Source organism: Varroa destructor, unplaced genomic scaffold (assembly GCF_002443255.2).
Source record: "Varroa destructor unplaced genomic scaffold, Vdes_3.0 BEIS01000002.1, whole genome shotgun sequence".
NCBI classification, from domain to species: domain Eukaryota; kingdom Metazoa; phylum Arthropoda; class Arachnida; order Mesostigmata; family Varroidae; genus Varroa; species Varroa destructor.
In genome coordinates, this window is record NW_019211455.1 from 4,788,764 (window position 1) to 4,804,740 (window position 15,977).

Consider the following 15,977-nt stretch of genomic DNA (forward strand, 5'->3'; position numbering starts at 1 on the left):
CAACCGAGGGAGGATCGATTGGCCCCTTCTCCTTTCACTCCGCAGCTTCTTTTGGGCAGAATGCCAACCCTCTTTTGGATCGGGTCGTTGGACGACAGCTGCTCTGAGGTGCGGAGAGAAGGATCGAAGCCGCGGGGAGTGACAGTATGTGCGAACGAACATGTAAAGAAGCCTATCTTCCCCGTGGTGTGTCGGAACTAGACGCAGTGAAAGCGACGCTCCGGTATTCGGGCACCTCGATGGTAGCGGCGGCCGCAGCGGTGGCGCGAGCGAAAAAGGCACAGAAGCACGTTGCACCACATCGGGGCTACAGCACACGCCGTTAGGCAACGCAGCGCGCGGCCACAACGCCTTTTTACACGCGCAGCTAACCGGGCAGTGATTCTGACGAGAAGAGACGACAAGAACATCTTGGAATCACAACCGCTGCAGGCAAAGACATAAACTAAACACTTAAAGGCATATATGCACGAGTGATAAGTACTTTGCGCGTAGTGGTGATATCAGCGTATCTCGATATCGTTGTGCTCCTATCACAGAGGAAACTGTTGGAAAAATAGTGCGAAAGCTTGCGGACTTCCTAGCAATAAGCTCCTTGAAGGTGTACGCGATAGTACGAGGTACAGGATTGTGCAGGGACGTACCAAGCACACGATAACGCTCTTTGGGTAATTTGTGTCTTTCTAGTAACGGCTGTGTGTATCACGAGTTTTCGTGCGCTGTGTATTGCGATTAGTACCTGAAGTGCCGCTGGACATAAGGAAAAAAAAAACATTTTACTTAGTTATTCGTTGATTTCAGTTTCCTTAACCTACGAAGACCTTTTCAACACTTTGATAGCCGTGTGCCGTTCGACCTTAATTAGATTGAGGATTCACAGATTGACCCGTTAATTTTGGTAAGTTAGCATTAAGACATAACGCTAAGACAAAGTAGAGAACGCATTCACTATGCATATATTCATATATACATATATAATATATACATATATATCTTCCTTACTAAATTGGCAGTTATGGAAAGTAAAGAACTTGGCAATATCAGCGCGGGCTTGGTATCCGTGTAACTTTCCGCATAAACTTACTGAGTCCTTAAGGACAGTAAAAGTCCTGTAAATATGCTTGACCGATATAAGCAGCATGAGGCAGACCTCTACGAGTTTTATTTAAATTGGACTCAATTTTACCGCGGTGAGTAAGGTCAAACATTTTAAGCCAACATAAAGTTGAAGATGCTTCAATTAAGGTGTCCCTCTTGGTTGCCCGTGTTAAAACTATTAAGTCGTACCTCTGCGGCCGACCATTGACAAAACAGTTGGCGGGTATACGTACGATTGAGTAAAAAAATGCCTTGCGATAATTGGTCCTGTAGAAACCTTCATTTTAAATTTCGAATTACGCGATATTTGGAGGTAATCAGATTTCTGGTTAAGCAATCGTTTTGTAAGATATGTCCTTCGCTGCATTTTATATATATATACTTTACAATCCTTCCCCTTTAGAGAGAATGGATAGGTTGCTGTTCAAATATAACTAATTACTAAATAAACTACCTTGTCCAACTCATGATATTTATTTACATAACAGTAACCTCCTTTCCAATCAATTTTTTTTCAACATAGAAATTAAGCTGAAGGAACATAAAATTGATTTAGGATGACCCTTAACCGTTAACTGTTGTGCGCTTACTTATTGAATTACAAAAAATGCTTAGTTAACTCAAACTTAAGAAAACAAATGAATTCTCGGTTTTTTTTTTTTAATATTTGCCACTATTTACATGTTTCATGTGCCTTAATAAAAGTTCGGCCATATCAACTTTAACCAGGAAGTTGTATTCACTAAAGAATTATCAAACGTCAGCAATCGTTAGACCAAGATAGCGAGTGAGTGCACTTACGGGTGTTGAGATCCGCCAGCGTATTCAAACAAAATAACACGCAAATAATCCTGGACTATTTTCCTTTTTATTGTACTGAATCCCTTGCATTCATGCTCTACGCTAGATAAGTTCGTCTCGAAAGCACCCGTTACGCGTCCTTCTTGGTATGGAGACATTACGCATACATTATGCACAGCAGCCTGACCCGATCGTTGACCCGACAAGCAAAACGTTTGTTTAATGCCGTCAAAGTTACGCGAGCGATATTAGCGGGCCTAGATTTTATTGATTATTAAGTCAAGTTCGAAAGATAAAGAATGGATGGTATTATCTGTGCTTCTTCGGAGTGTGAGGAGTCTCAGACTATGGCCATGGAAGACAGGTGGGATCTGTTGAACGCGCATCGCTCTATATAGACCTCGATGTTGACACAAACGTGGACGACATAGGCAGTTCATTCTTTTGTCGAGAGTGTTAAATGTTTATACACAATCTTTATTGTCGTTGTTTAGTATTCACTACGTATTTTTATTATGTTTTATTTAACATCGCGAGAACTGCTAATGTATGTCATTTGTAATTTCTTAAAAGTTTATTGTACTAACTTCTATAGTTCTAAAGACAATTGCCAAAAGTTGTTGTGTTGTAGTTCTTAGTCATTACTTCTTTCACTACGATGAAAGTTTACGGTCAACGCTGGTACAATACATTGTTGTCCTTAAGGACATGGCATTTCTGTTGTGTAAATTAGGCGTACCGATGGATTGAAGTACTGCAATTGTCCGATACAAAAACGCACAGTTTATGACTGGCCATAGCGAGCAGTATCCGACCCAGTGCGTCGCCATTAAACTGGGTAATCATAAATAAACCGCTACGCCATATATACCTGAAGCTTTTTTATGGCTCAAGCGTCCGTGGTATCTTCTCTAATCACGGTGGGTTAGATGGCCAACAACAGTAGCTCGTATCGCCAGAAGATATAAACCCGATTATCTCGTAGGAATGACAAAACATTAGTTGTTAGGTATGAAGAGACTTATGCGCCACACAGCGTCGAGTTTGTTGCTGTTGTTGCTGTCGATCGATTCGAACCTATCATAATAAGCATTGGACAACTTGACAGTCAGGCCAACTTGAATATTTCTACCATTAGTCTATGAAAACACCTAGTATGTTTCGCAGGTTCTGTCCATTTGTATGCGAACTTCAACCTACGTATTAAAGGATATACATCACTCTCTAACAGCTGAGTCTATCGTCATCACGATAATATGCGACTAATCAGATTTACCTAGATTTCATCTCTGTCTGTCATCTGTCAGTAAAAATGTATTTCCTTAGGTAACGATGATTCCAGTTGCATATTCTAGCTTGCTTTGTGACAGCAGTGAGGTATACCTCTGCTTTTGTCTGCTTACCGGGTCTGTGTGTTTGTATGGGTGTTATAAGATTAGCATAATGTGATGGTGCAATTGGAACTTTGCGCGCTAACTACTACTTTTTCGCAATTAGTAACAACTGTTCAGGCAAGCCTTGTCTCGTCAGATGCCAAACGCCCCAACTTAGCTTGTCTGTCTGTCTGTCCGTCCATTTCTCGTGTTGCAGGACCCGTTCCGGTGATATTTTATCTTGTTACGCGACGTCGATCGCACCGCTTTCGTGCGGCTGATGCCCACTTCTGCTTTTACTGTAGCTAATGCTGCCACTGCCAGTCTGGCCGTCGCTGCCACTGGTGTAGTTTTGCGATATTCGACCTTTTTCGTTACGTTTTTCAAACACCACCGGCAGCGGCATTACATATATTGGCCTTAGATGTCGGAATTAGGCGACTCGGGTAAGGGAGAGTTACATACGTACCAAGTCAGCTCATGTGGTTCGCAGAGTCGTCTGCCGCCGCCGCCGCCGCTCAGCTGTCCGACCTTCCGTCAGCGTCTTACTTTGCTACCATCGCCGAAGCAATTGCCGTTGTCATTCCCTGCGAGTAAGTAGGCCACTGCCGCAGTGAATCGTTAAGCTTCCGAATGACATCAGACAACGCGTCTAATGCTAAGGCAGAAACAAGCAGCAGCAGTGGTACGTTAAGAACGCTCTAACCAATGCACGTGAGCCTATTTAGCCAGGTCCTACCATTGGTGCTATTGTTGTTGTTATTATCATAATTATAGTGACGTATCGGGCATAACAACAGCGATGGTAACGTGCGTACTTGTCTGTGACGCGCATTGTCGAATTGTGTTTCGGTGATGTTGACGCCTCGCCTGCGCGTTTACCATCAGGCTGCTTGTTTGTCAACCTATCAGCATATAGCGTCGTCAGTCACCACATGGCGTATATAACTATCATGGTGAAGAATTGGACGATAACTATTTTCAAAACCTTGCGTCGTGTTCGTGGCGTGATGCCCCCCATTTATAGCGGATGCATAGCACATAGTATTTAATTCACAGGTATTCTCTCAGCATATAAGCTCTAAACGTGGCCGCATCATGTGAACTTACTAAAGATAACAACGAACTTTCCTGCCAACTGATCGTACATGTCGGGGATGAAAAACAACTGTTGATGATGCGTGACGCCGAAAGAGGTCATGTCTTTTCTCTTAACGGTACAATGCACACCCCGCCGACTGTGGAAGCCTATTCTTTAATACGTACATAAACTTCGTTAGACGAAATATCGTTTTGAAGTGGGTGTGCCGTATAGACCATTAAGAGGGTCTGACCGTATCGGCGATGCTTCAACAATATAATTAAGCCATGTAAGATCGACGATGGCTCCTGTAATGGCAAACAACTTTGCACACAACGAATCGAACCATCGATATAGAATCACACACAAACGCATTAAACGATACGTGGTACCGTATCAGAAAGTGACGCGCCGATTTGTGTAATGACAACTGCGGTGCCATTCATGCCTGACGACTTGTTGGTGTCGGTGCGTTTAGTTGGACGCTGACGGGCAAACAAATCCTTCGAAATGTTTACCTATTCATACGATTAGTCTTCATTCTTCAGCGGCCGGCTGGCTGGCTGGCTGGCTGGCTAGTTTAATTGAAGTCAAATATGAAATGGCATATATTTAGAAACGCTAGTTTCGAAAAAGCAACCACAAAAAAACATTGGCGATCGGTATACCAACTAAAACATAATTACTTCGCAGTGATACAGTATTAACAGGCAAACGTTCAATATGGCTCCAAGCATTAACATTATCATATGTAATTCTTGTTTCAGCCCTTTTATCTTTTAGTATCAACAGTAGTATTATATCCCTGGGTGAGCGTGGAGTTTTGCCCCCAGTCACGTTCGTGACAGACACCTACACCGTTTTATCATCCATTCAGTTTCTCTTTTAACTTATAACCGCGCCACTAAAATGAGAGTCAATTACACCATTTTATAAAAATGTTCATGCATATTTCATCCTGGCCTACGTCGCCTGGTTCTAAAGAAGGACGGTAAAATTCGAAGTTGCTAGTGGATGGCTGAATGCTATCAGATGTTTATAGATCTGATAGTCATATGTATAGCTATCAATAGATTTCGTTCATTTTACGAAAGACAAGCTCTGCCAATACAATATAACAGGATGTTAGTCAAATCATCATTAGCGTCATGTTCACATTACCCCTGAACTTGACGAGCCTTCGCATTGAGCATCTGTTACCTAATAATTATGCAACGATCTGATGCCGCCAGAGATCTGCTGAATTCTATATGGCTATAGTTTATTAGTGACGTATCAGGAACACGTAACGCAGTGCTCCCGCAAATAATATTTTAATGAATAATGAAGCTCAATGTTTTTGGAAGGTGGAAGAACGGCCACATTTTGTTTTTCGAGGATTAGACGACAGCTAACGACGAACTAACTTCCGCCCAAAATGCTTAATAAATTTGCATAAGGAGCATGGAACAGTGGGATTAAACCATAGCGTTTCTTTGCATCCCAAGCGAACTAACCTGAGCAATTGAAACAAAGTTAAGAACTTATTCAAGTGCTAGCTTTAATCACGTGGGCTACAGCCCGCCGTTTTAGCGGCGATGATTAGAAAAATTGGCCGGAGAATCGCAGATAGAGATAACACTGTCTTTCTCAGTTGTATCACAACAAATCATCGCGATCAGATGATACGATCATGTGGGTCGATCTATATGAGGAGGAAACACTTGCACATGCCAAAGCAGGTGAATAGAAGTTCGAGATGACAAACTTTGCAATGGATTGCATACGACGCTATTATATATATATATATTCTGCTAGACTGTTACAAGCGTTATTTTGTTGATTAACGTTACAAAATTTGTACGTAGAATTCATCTCGAACTAGTCTGGAGTCAACTAACGGCACTCATTTTTTACCCAGTTTCCGCATTTTCGGTATTTGGGTTACAATGTGAAATGCTAGCCCTGGCAGATAGAACCTCTGGGCTAGAACTCTGCTTTTGCGAAAAACCTCTTTGGTTGCGGCAATACTGTCTTGTCCTTCGCGTTTTTACACCTGGTTACCTTCTCGATGGTCTTCAACTCTCTAGTCTTCATTCTTAAAATGTTTATACCATTCACGCGCTGTCAGCTTTTGCTCCGAACTTTCTTGCTCATATTCTCATTAATCTTCGATGAGTTCCCATGCTATTGTGGCCTTAAAGGAATCAAACAATGACCAATTTAGCGCTGATTTTTGAGATCATAAAGTATTTTTTTCTGAACTCATTTCTTCTGGAGTAAATTGACAAGTGCCTAGAAGAGTATGCATTTATTAGCCAAACTTTGTTTGTTACTGGCGCCTAGTTAAAAAGTTATTCAGTTTCAAAATTCACCGGATTCGCTTGTAACAGGCTAATATTATAACGTGCATCGTGCAAATAGATCGATGATAGTCACATTGCCGTACCTCGAAAATTGTAAGTAGTATGATATATCTCGACTTGAGAGGAGCCTTTAGTACTAGAACATTTACTTGAACACATTAACTAAGAATCACCATTAACGTGGCAACTTTTTTATGTAAACAGGTCGAAGTTGAACTCGTAGTTATATGGAACTATTCTGTTTGAAAGTTTTCAATAAGTTTACGTTGAGACATATTTTCATCTAAGGGATGCTTTCGTGGACTGATAGTCAAGTGCCTATTTAGCAGAGAAAGACGGTCAATCTAATTAACACGTGTGCTGTCTATTGCATCTTCCACTTTTGTAATGGCAGTGGGTATATATATTGATGCCAAAGCCACACTTATTATGGCATTCTAACGCTAATGAAAAAATAAACTTACATTGCCAATAATAAGTTAAGCGCGTCACAAGCTTTGTCACAAGGGCCTTATCGACTGAGCAACCGTGGGACTGGATTTGATTATAAATTTGGTCCTATGATTTGCTGTTAGTCAAGTGGCTATTTTCCTTGCTCTTTTCCTTTGTCTTCCTGTTCCGCTCAGTCCGACAACCTAAACAGCTCATAATTAATCGTCTAATTATCTTTCTACTACTATTAACTGTGTTGTGGATGTTGTTGTTAACAGCGGATCGCTCTGAGGTAACACAGTGACGCACAGACGACCGCTAGTCAGCAGACAAACAGAAGTAACGCCCAGGCCTGCAAAGGCAAAGGAACGTAGAAAAGATTTGACCGATTTTTTGGTTCCTTGTAACGATCTGCAGAATTATCTCTATTGTTCCGTTTATCACCATCGCTGACCGTCACCACAAACGTTGGGAACTATTTATCATAACATGACGTAGCGTGAAAACAATATTTGCACTAATCCGATCGGCAACAAGGGTTAGTGTTTGTCGGAGCTGGGGCTTGCGGCTTGATTGGACCGCCCGCCGAAACGTCGTGCAGATTCCTATCATTATGTAATTGAATCAATCATTATGTCATTAATATGAAGTAAATATAATTGAATACTGATAAGGGCACGTTCCTCCTGCCTTCGTTCTAACAAACCTCAATATTTGCATATTTCAGTTCCATGAATATTTAGTAACAAGCCAGTATAATTATATAATAACGCAAATAGCTGCCACTTAAATTATCTTTTTGTGTGCTAAGAAAAAAAAGATTTAAAATTGCCTTTAACTTATTTGGAAAGAGACAACTTACGACTAACTAAACCCAATGTCGAACCCAGTGAATGTTGTCGATTGTGCACTGTTTTAACTCGTTGACAAAGAAGAAAAAGCACACCCCGCAGCTATGACTCGAAAGGTAACACCACATGGAATGTTTCAGCGATACTGCTTCTACCTACATGGTTTGCCCGAAAACAATTCAGCTGAGCTTGTATCTTGCCCCTTCTAGTCTGAACATTCTTACATATATTTAAAGCGTATCGTAACCTATATGAACTACTTTTAAACGCATACCATATGTTAGTATGTCGTATGCGTTATTTAGATGCATCCCTACGTATCTGCTACTGAAAGAATGGTCACAACCTGGGACGTCCAAAGCAATTTATTTTGTTTACTGTTAAAAGTATCCATAAAAATGACGGCATCCGTTTACCAAATAGGTCGCGAGTACGGCCATGCCATGAGGATTCTCCACGTAAATCTATTATATACGGTGATGAAGGTTTGATGCCATAGAATGATCAGCCAGTTTCAGGTGCTATTTCCTTGACGGCTGCTTGTTTGCATTGATAAACACAATTGCCCTGGTCTTCCAATCGTGGCTATTAAACTGATTAATCAGAAGACAACGTGGCATCTTATTTTATCAATTTGTTATTCGTGCGTGTGAGTATACGCGTGAGGCTATTTTAAAGGGCCTCTTGTTAAACAGTGTGCCCTTTTGACATGAATGATGCGCAAGGAGTGCCGCTCCTTAGAGCGACGCACAGGAGGGCGTCAGAGGGGCGTAGGAGTGTTTGTTCTCGTGTACTCTAGAAGGGCACGCGAAATGCACGTCAGGAACACAATTTGTGTGCAGTAAGCGGGTGGGCGGGCGAGCGAGCGAGCGAGCGAGCGAAGAATTCGCAGACATTTCCTCTTGACTTCACTAAGTACCATAATCTGAATTGCATAAATGTTTGAATCTGTAAAAGCTCAAATTTAATTAACTGATCTAATATTTTTGACGTATATATTAGGGATCAGAGTAGGGTTTTAAAGAATAATTGCAAGATATATCGCACTTTGCCGTTTTCCATTCGTCACAGCTGAACGAAGTGGATAAATATGCAACCATCACAACTTAATAACACTTTTATATGAACGTATTTCAAACGCTATCTCAAAATGTTTATTTGCGCAATAATAAGCAATTTTATAGTTGGATTGTTTTCTAAAATTCTAATAATTAGAGAAATAAGATGTAACCAATGAAGGATAAATTTAGAGCATCTATAGGCGACTTCTTTGGAGTGCTGATATTATCCCCGTTCACAGTATACATGCTTGCATGCGTTTTTCTTTTCACCATATAATGGCACGTGAAATCTCTAGCGATTAGATGATTTTACAGATCAATAAACGGACGATCAATCAGTCGACCCGTCGTTCACTCATTTCAGGGTCCTGCGGCTGTGCGTGTCAGTCTGCCTTCGGTGTGAATTCACGATAACACGCGGATACAGAGAAAAAAACACCGAACGTCATTACTAAATAATCTGGCTTCGTAATTTGCTTTCATCGTGGTCGCTGTGCTACCGCTATTGAAGCGAGCGTCCGCATATACTGCCGGCCATCTTGTTCTAGCCGGTGACCACAGGCAAAGATCTTTTTTTTGCGTTAGCCCTGATAAGGGCAAAGCGACGCAATCGTCGTCCTGCTGTTGTGGTCACCTATAATTTGATTTTTTCGAATTATGTATAACAGATAACTAGATATATAGGTTGCTTGTTCACTCACACATCTCAATGGGCAATACTCGCAATATCATGGGTGGACGGACTCAGGTAGTTTACAGATATGGCTATGGATGTTACATATATATAAGTGACTTCTATATCGCTGTGATCAGAGTAAAGGGGATTGTAGCAAAGAAGCATCGATCTATTTTCGTTCTGTCGTTGTCTCAAGTAAAAGAAACCGTAGCATAACTGTAAACAAGGCACACATTTTCGAAAAAAAAATCGATTGAAATCGAATTTGATAATATTATTATTACTATTACGGTTATTACAATGCTTAGCCAATATACATTTGGCAAATTAGCGTCTTGATGCGAGTGACTGCGCCCGCCGGTGAGGGCATATATGTTTATATGCCAGCGGCTACGTTCGCTCTGTGCATGTCTGTGAGTGATCTGCTGGATTTAGGTGGACGACAACCGAACAAACAACCTTGTTGCGTGTAAATGACAATGAGGTGTAAGGGGGGTGCTTGAAAATGGGGGGGGGGGGGGGCGGCGGACATCAAACTGCTGAAGTCGTGAACCTGGCGCCTTGAAGCGCCACGAAGACGACACATTATTCTATTTTGGCTCAATACCCCGTGCTTCATGCGCTTCCTAACTAGCTTGGTCCGTATCAAGGTAGATCGCTCTCACTCAGCCCCTCTCTATTCCTTTATAAGAGACTACTCATACAAACAATCTCATACGTTACATGGGATGCAAAAATCACACGTGATCATTTGCGGAAACATAGACTGTTGTTGTCGTCGTTGTTGGCGGTAACGGCAGCCCCAGGTGACTTTGAGAGCTTGAATGATATCCGCATCTTGTAGAATAACAACAAATCCCGCATCAACGTTTCAGCGGTATCTCGTTCCTTGAGCGCTTCATCAACTTGGCATATTGGATCAATATAAAGATACATCGCTGCGTATCGAAAGTATTAACTAAGGATTTTCGTATTTTACTTTGTGTTCAATACGCAATACATAATGGCTATAACTAACCTTCAATTACAATACAATAGGAAGAATGATTTTTGTCGGAATGATTTGCATCGGACATAGGATGTAGGTTATTGCTTTATTTGGCTGGCTACGTAACTATAAGAACTATAAACTATAGTGAACTGTTGACGTTCGCCTTTTTTTCATTCATATTTATTTAGCTGTACAGGTTGGCACCATTTCTCGACAACTGACAGAGCATCCGCACACATAGCAGATATAACTCTTTGATTAGTAATTTATCGAAATCGTTCGGGTATAGTAACAAATATGAAACGTCAACTTAATTACTCGCTCTGCATTGTCGCTGTTCATCATGACGGGCATGTTCCAAAAAGCTCTCGGCAGTCAGTGTAGTGATTGCTATTATTATTCTTCAATCAATGCTTACTTTATGGTACATAAAATATATGCTGCTTTGTCACACAGTGGTACTTCGTTTCTTTTTATTTTACCTAAACAGATGATATCTTCTTCCGTTGTTGCTCGCAATTGTCTACCGTGTTACGGCTGCGGGCCTATTTTCGACCCCAAAGTCCCGCTAGCTCAGTCGTTTCTTATGATGCGCGAATCTGAAGTTCGCCAGTAAACCCCTTCGATACGGCCAATGCTGATGGGGCTAGTCATTGCATCGTCTCACTTGGGATTGCGTTTGTTTTTACCACAAATTTCCTGTTGAGATCGGGACGATAAGTTTGCTGCGTTTGTCTAGCTGGCAAGGGGTTTCCTATGTCCAATTTCGCACGAAATTCACGAAAAGAATGACGACAAAATTATACGAATGCTAAGTATTGATGCTAGCACTAGGCCTAGAATCTCAAAATTAACTGTAGTGGAAGAGAATCGCTGCCTGTGCAGCTGTCAGCAATGGCTTCGTCGCCGACAGTCGGATGATGCGCCAGATGTCGATGAAGTTGCTGGAATCCACCGCTGATTCAGTGATGTTTCCGTAATTTCCTTCGGATTGACCTAAATTTATAGACTGATACAAGTGATTTTGTATTTTTTTTTTTGCTAATATAAGCTAAATTTTTATGTAACGGTTCCGTCATTAATAGTACTGATCTTGTAGAAGCGGCACGTTTTCATATCTACCAAACCTGAATGCTATGATCACTACCGATCAATAGCGATCGAAGGTAGCGATCTATTTCCATATATGGATATTGGCCTTTTCCGTTATTCGATGTTGCACGTATTGTACGTGTATACACCCCTGGAAGAATTAAGCGGCCATCGATGTCTGAACCAATTCTGCAAGCACCAAATGAAACCGGACGCCTATATCTACTGCCGGCTGCAGGAAAAAAAAAGGTGAAAATCATGGGTGCGTCGTACACAAATGGCGACAAAGATTTTACCCCTTTCTTTTGTCCGCACTACGATGATAAACACAGGACATTTTGACAAACAGACCGAAGTCGAACAAAATTACCGAATCGCTTTTCGTACTGAGCCATCCCGCAAGCAGGATAAACAGATCCTTCCCTCCTGCCTATCGTTGTAACTGACAAATGTTTTAGTAGAATGGATTACAGATAACAAGTCAACACATGGTCGTCGTATATTTAACATCGTATTAACGATAATGAACGGATGATGGCCGCCGCTGCGCGCATCCTATTGACAGGATATGTTATATCTAACGCAATTGTCCCGTGTTGTTTCTAGTTAATAATATGTATACATGATACGTAGCTATCTGTTAAATTTCCGAATCCGCCAAGTCGGCCGTGTACCATACGAATGATTTCGGAATAGGTAACTGCTGTCATCCTCGTCGCTCGCTAGAACGAAATTAAAAAAAAGCGACAGTCTTCGTTTTTGCGCAATTTTTCATTCCACAATTTGAAGATGGGGCAATGCTGATTGGTCCCATTCTAACTGATTTACTCCTCTCCGACGTTGCCAACAAAGGCTTGATCGTTGCGGGTAGCTTGCGTGTGGTGCTATAAATGCAAACGTCAGATGTAATCACGTTCTCATTTTTGGTTTTCACGCCATTCCTATTTTTTTGTGTTTGTTGTTTTTGTCGCTGTTATGGCTTTTCCAACTGGCTCATCAATTGGCTGAGGAAGGAAGGCAGCTGCAGGAATTCGTTTTTTATTTGCCCTGTTGTCAGACGCTCAATTTTTTGGCTTTCCTTCTTAAATTGTTTTACCGTTATTCGACATTGAGCTGGTTGGAAACACCTTGTTAGTTCGTCGCGAGCTGTTTAAGATACGTTGGGTTTGTTTTGTATTATTTCGGTCCAGTGCTCCTTCCAATGTTACTTTTGAATCATGGAATATTTTTCGCCCGTTCGTGCGTCTTTCACTCTTACCGTCCTGAGATCCTTGCTACTGAAATAATTGCATTTGTAATCTGCACGCCTTTCCTCCATTTGGGATCAGGACTGCTCAAGTACTCCTGTCAGCGTGCTCGTCACTGCGCTTTCGTAGCTGACTCTGACTGAAATAGCTGGCAACCGTCTGCACTAGCTTTCGATCTCGCCTTTTGACAGTTCTCAATCACTCAGTCGCGCGGTGAGTCAGGAAACGCGTTAATATAACGTAAACAGAGACAGGCAGAAAGATATACAATACGGGCAGGCCACACGTTCATGTCACGGATCGCGGCAAGTAAAGGTGGAAACAGGTGGCTCCCTCTGGGCACCGTTTCTCCAAATATATCCCATCGCCGCCATGCGTATGCTGCTGAGTATGTACGCAATAGATCGTTACTGCTTACACCTATACAATTATCCTTAAGTAAGCTTTCTTTTGATCAGACATGTTACCTAACTAGCTAAGTACCATTTCCGGTTTTAGACCTCGTTACAAGTAATTTCGCTAATTGTACAAATTAGTTCTATTTCGAGATGGTATAGATCGAAACTAAATATCCTGGACTAATGCTTGTTACAAGTGAATTGTACTACATCGCTGTTACGCTTAGCACCGGACGCCATTTCGGATATACGGTTATAACTTGTTTTGTACAGCGTCGATATTCTTCCTCTGTGATTTGATCTTCCGCTGAGCTTTGATTGACAAGCGCTGGCCTATTTTTCGAGCACGATTACACTACGCGGCGACAATGAAGACAGATCATAACCTTTTTTTGGTCATTGGCCACTTCAGGACAGGATGAAAACGGACGACTGATTATCAACATATGATCGATTTCCTTACTGTATGTGTGTGCGAAGGATTAGCCGTAACTAACAGTGACGAAACGATACAAACAATTTATTATTATAACAAAGATTATTAGCTATACATCTAACAACATATGGCACTCGTACACAATATACTAAGCCATAAGATTTCCAAATCTCCGATTCATTCGTTTGCGTGATCTCTTGCCATCGCTGACTTTCAACTTACCTGCGAGACGTATCCATTTTGCAGAATGAATAGTTAATATATATTTTTCGTTGGAAAACTACTTCAAGCGCGTCTCCAAACGATGATCTACTACAGCATACTCACAGGTGAGCTAGACAAAAGTGTATTTAATTGAATGTTTAATATAAAGATCAAACGAGCTGTTGGAAGTAATTGAATGTAAACGTTTAAGCTTTCCAGTCTACATCGGTATATCTCAGCTTATAATATGACTGAGTAACGCCGACCGCCATGAGAAAAGTAGTCTAGTTGAAGATGATTATCAGATGATTTAACTAATAGGTCGCACCTGTCTTCCGCTGACATAACGGAAGCTTTGTATGTCGGTGATATAACCGCTGCAGAGCTGACCTTGTCGTATTTTTCGCACGCTTCCACCTTCGGTGACGGCTTGACAGTAGTGATCTGAGATGGTAACCCCAGACCCCTACCGTTTAGCGTGGGAAGGGGGTCTGGAGACAGCGGCATTTTGTGCACGGCGCATCCAGACGTACGGCGTCTAGCTAGACGGTCAGTCGTGCTTTTTGTAGTGTCGGAAGCGGTGTGTTCGTGACCGGATGCTTTCTGGACGAATGGAAACGATACGAGTCAAAAGTTTTCTGATAAATAGCGTGAAATCGGTTGGTCGGTGGGTCGTTCACTTGTTTGAATCTCCACTGGCCCGTATATCCACTTACCGTCGAAGATTTTCCGGCAAGCTGCCAACAGCTAAAAGCTTGTAACAAACACATTGCAAATAACAGGTAGTAAAAGATAGGCCGCCGGTAAATTCGCGTGGTTATTTTTTGCACGAAATGGTGACGTTGAAGTGTGCGTCGACTTTTTTTTTGCTCAGTTTAATATGTTGCTTGGTTTAATGCGTTGTATCATCTTAAAATAAAAATGTTTGCACATGTACATGTATGATTTTTGCCATCAGTTCAGGCGAGAAATACCTTTTAAATTAAAAACTAGTCTCGCCTGCCTTAGACGCTCATGTAAAGCTAGGGGAAAAACATTGTTTTGCACAATTCTTATCACATGGTTATTTTCAAGTGTTTTCGTGAAAGAAAGATTGGCAATTTCTGAAAGCTGCGTACGATGTTTATATTTAGCGGGTGTTCATGTGAGGTGCGCTCCATTGACATACACGAGGCGCGGACCACTCGATCCTAATATTTAGGACGCAAATATATATCGCAGAATCCACTACGATGCAGTATTTTCTGTGGTAATTGAGAGACATGAGCGATCGCAAGACTCGCATCCTTTAATCCCTAATCTTCGCCGCTATGGGCATCAGGAGAGAGATGAGAAAGTTCTCATACACTACAACAACGTTACAATAAACGGCTGACATATTTCTGAGACAGTATCGAGCGAACTTAATCACTGATAGGTTAGTTGTGTACAAACGCATTAACTCAAATAGGAAATCTCATAATTACTTAGCTTCGGCGTTTTCTTATCGTCTTTAACAGACAGACATTAGCACTCGATAAGTTCAGATCTACTGGATTAAACTATTATGTGCCAAATGAGTAGGTGCTGAAGTCAATCATTCGTTGGATAGATTTTGATTTGGGGAGATTGAATAAAAGTCGGATGAGCTGGAGTATCTATCTGGCTACCACTTAATGTGGCCGTTTTTATGAAATATTGTACACCTGATGTTATAGCTGTAATAAAATTAGGCGATAACGACATATAGTGCCCAGGGCACAATAAGGGCATGCCCGATTATATATATATATATACGCTTAGATATGTCATAATATATGCTTGGTGCAACTCAGGCTTTCGTTATATAGGCTCACTTGGACGCTTCTTATTCTTTTCTCGGTAAGTAGAAGTTCATTGCGGAAGTTTCAGC

The 15,977-nt window shown here is 41.5% G+C and overlaps 1 protein-coding gene across 2 annotated transcripts in view; it reads left to right on the forward strand.

Moving 5' to 3' along the window:
• The first annotated feature begins 206 nt into the window (after positions 1–206).
• The window catches only part of LOC111245106 (uncharacterized), a 44,809-nt gene continuing 29,038 nt past the window's right edge, over positions 207–15,977 (forward strand). Inside the window, exon 1 of one of the 2 annotated variants that reach the window (XM_022792970.2) lies at positions 207–898. The gene's annotated coding sequence lies outside the window, so the exon portion shown is untranslated. Of the gene's footprint in view, positions 899–3,830; positions 3,958–15,977 lie in introns of those variants that run through there. The other variant, XM_086979604.1, reaches the window with a different exon arrangement.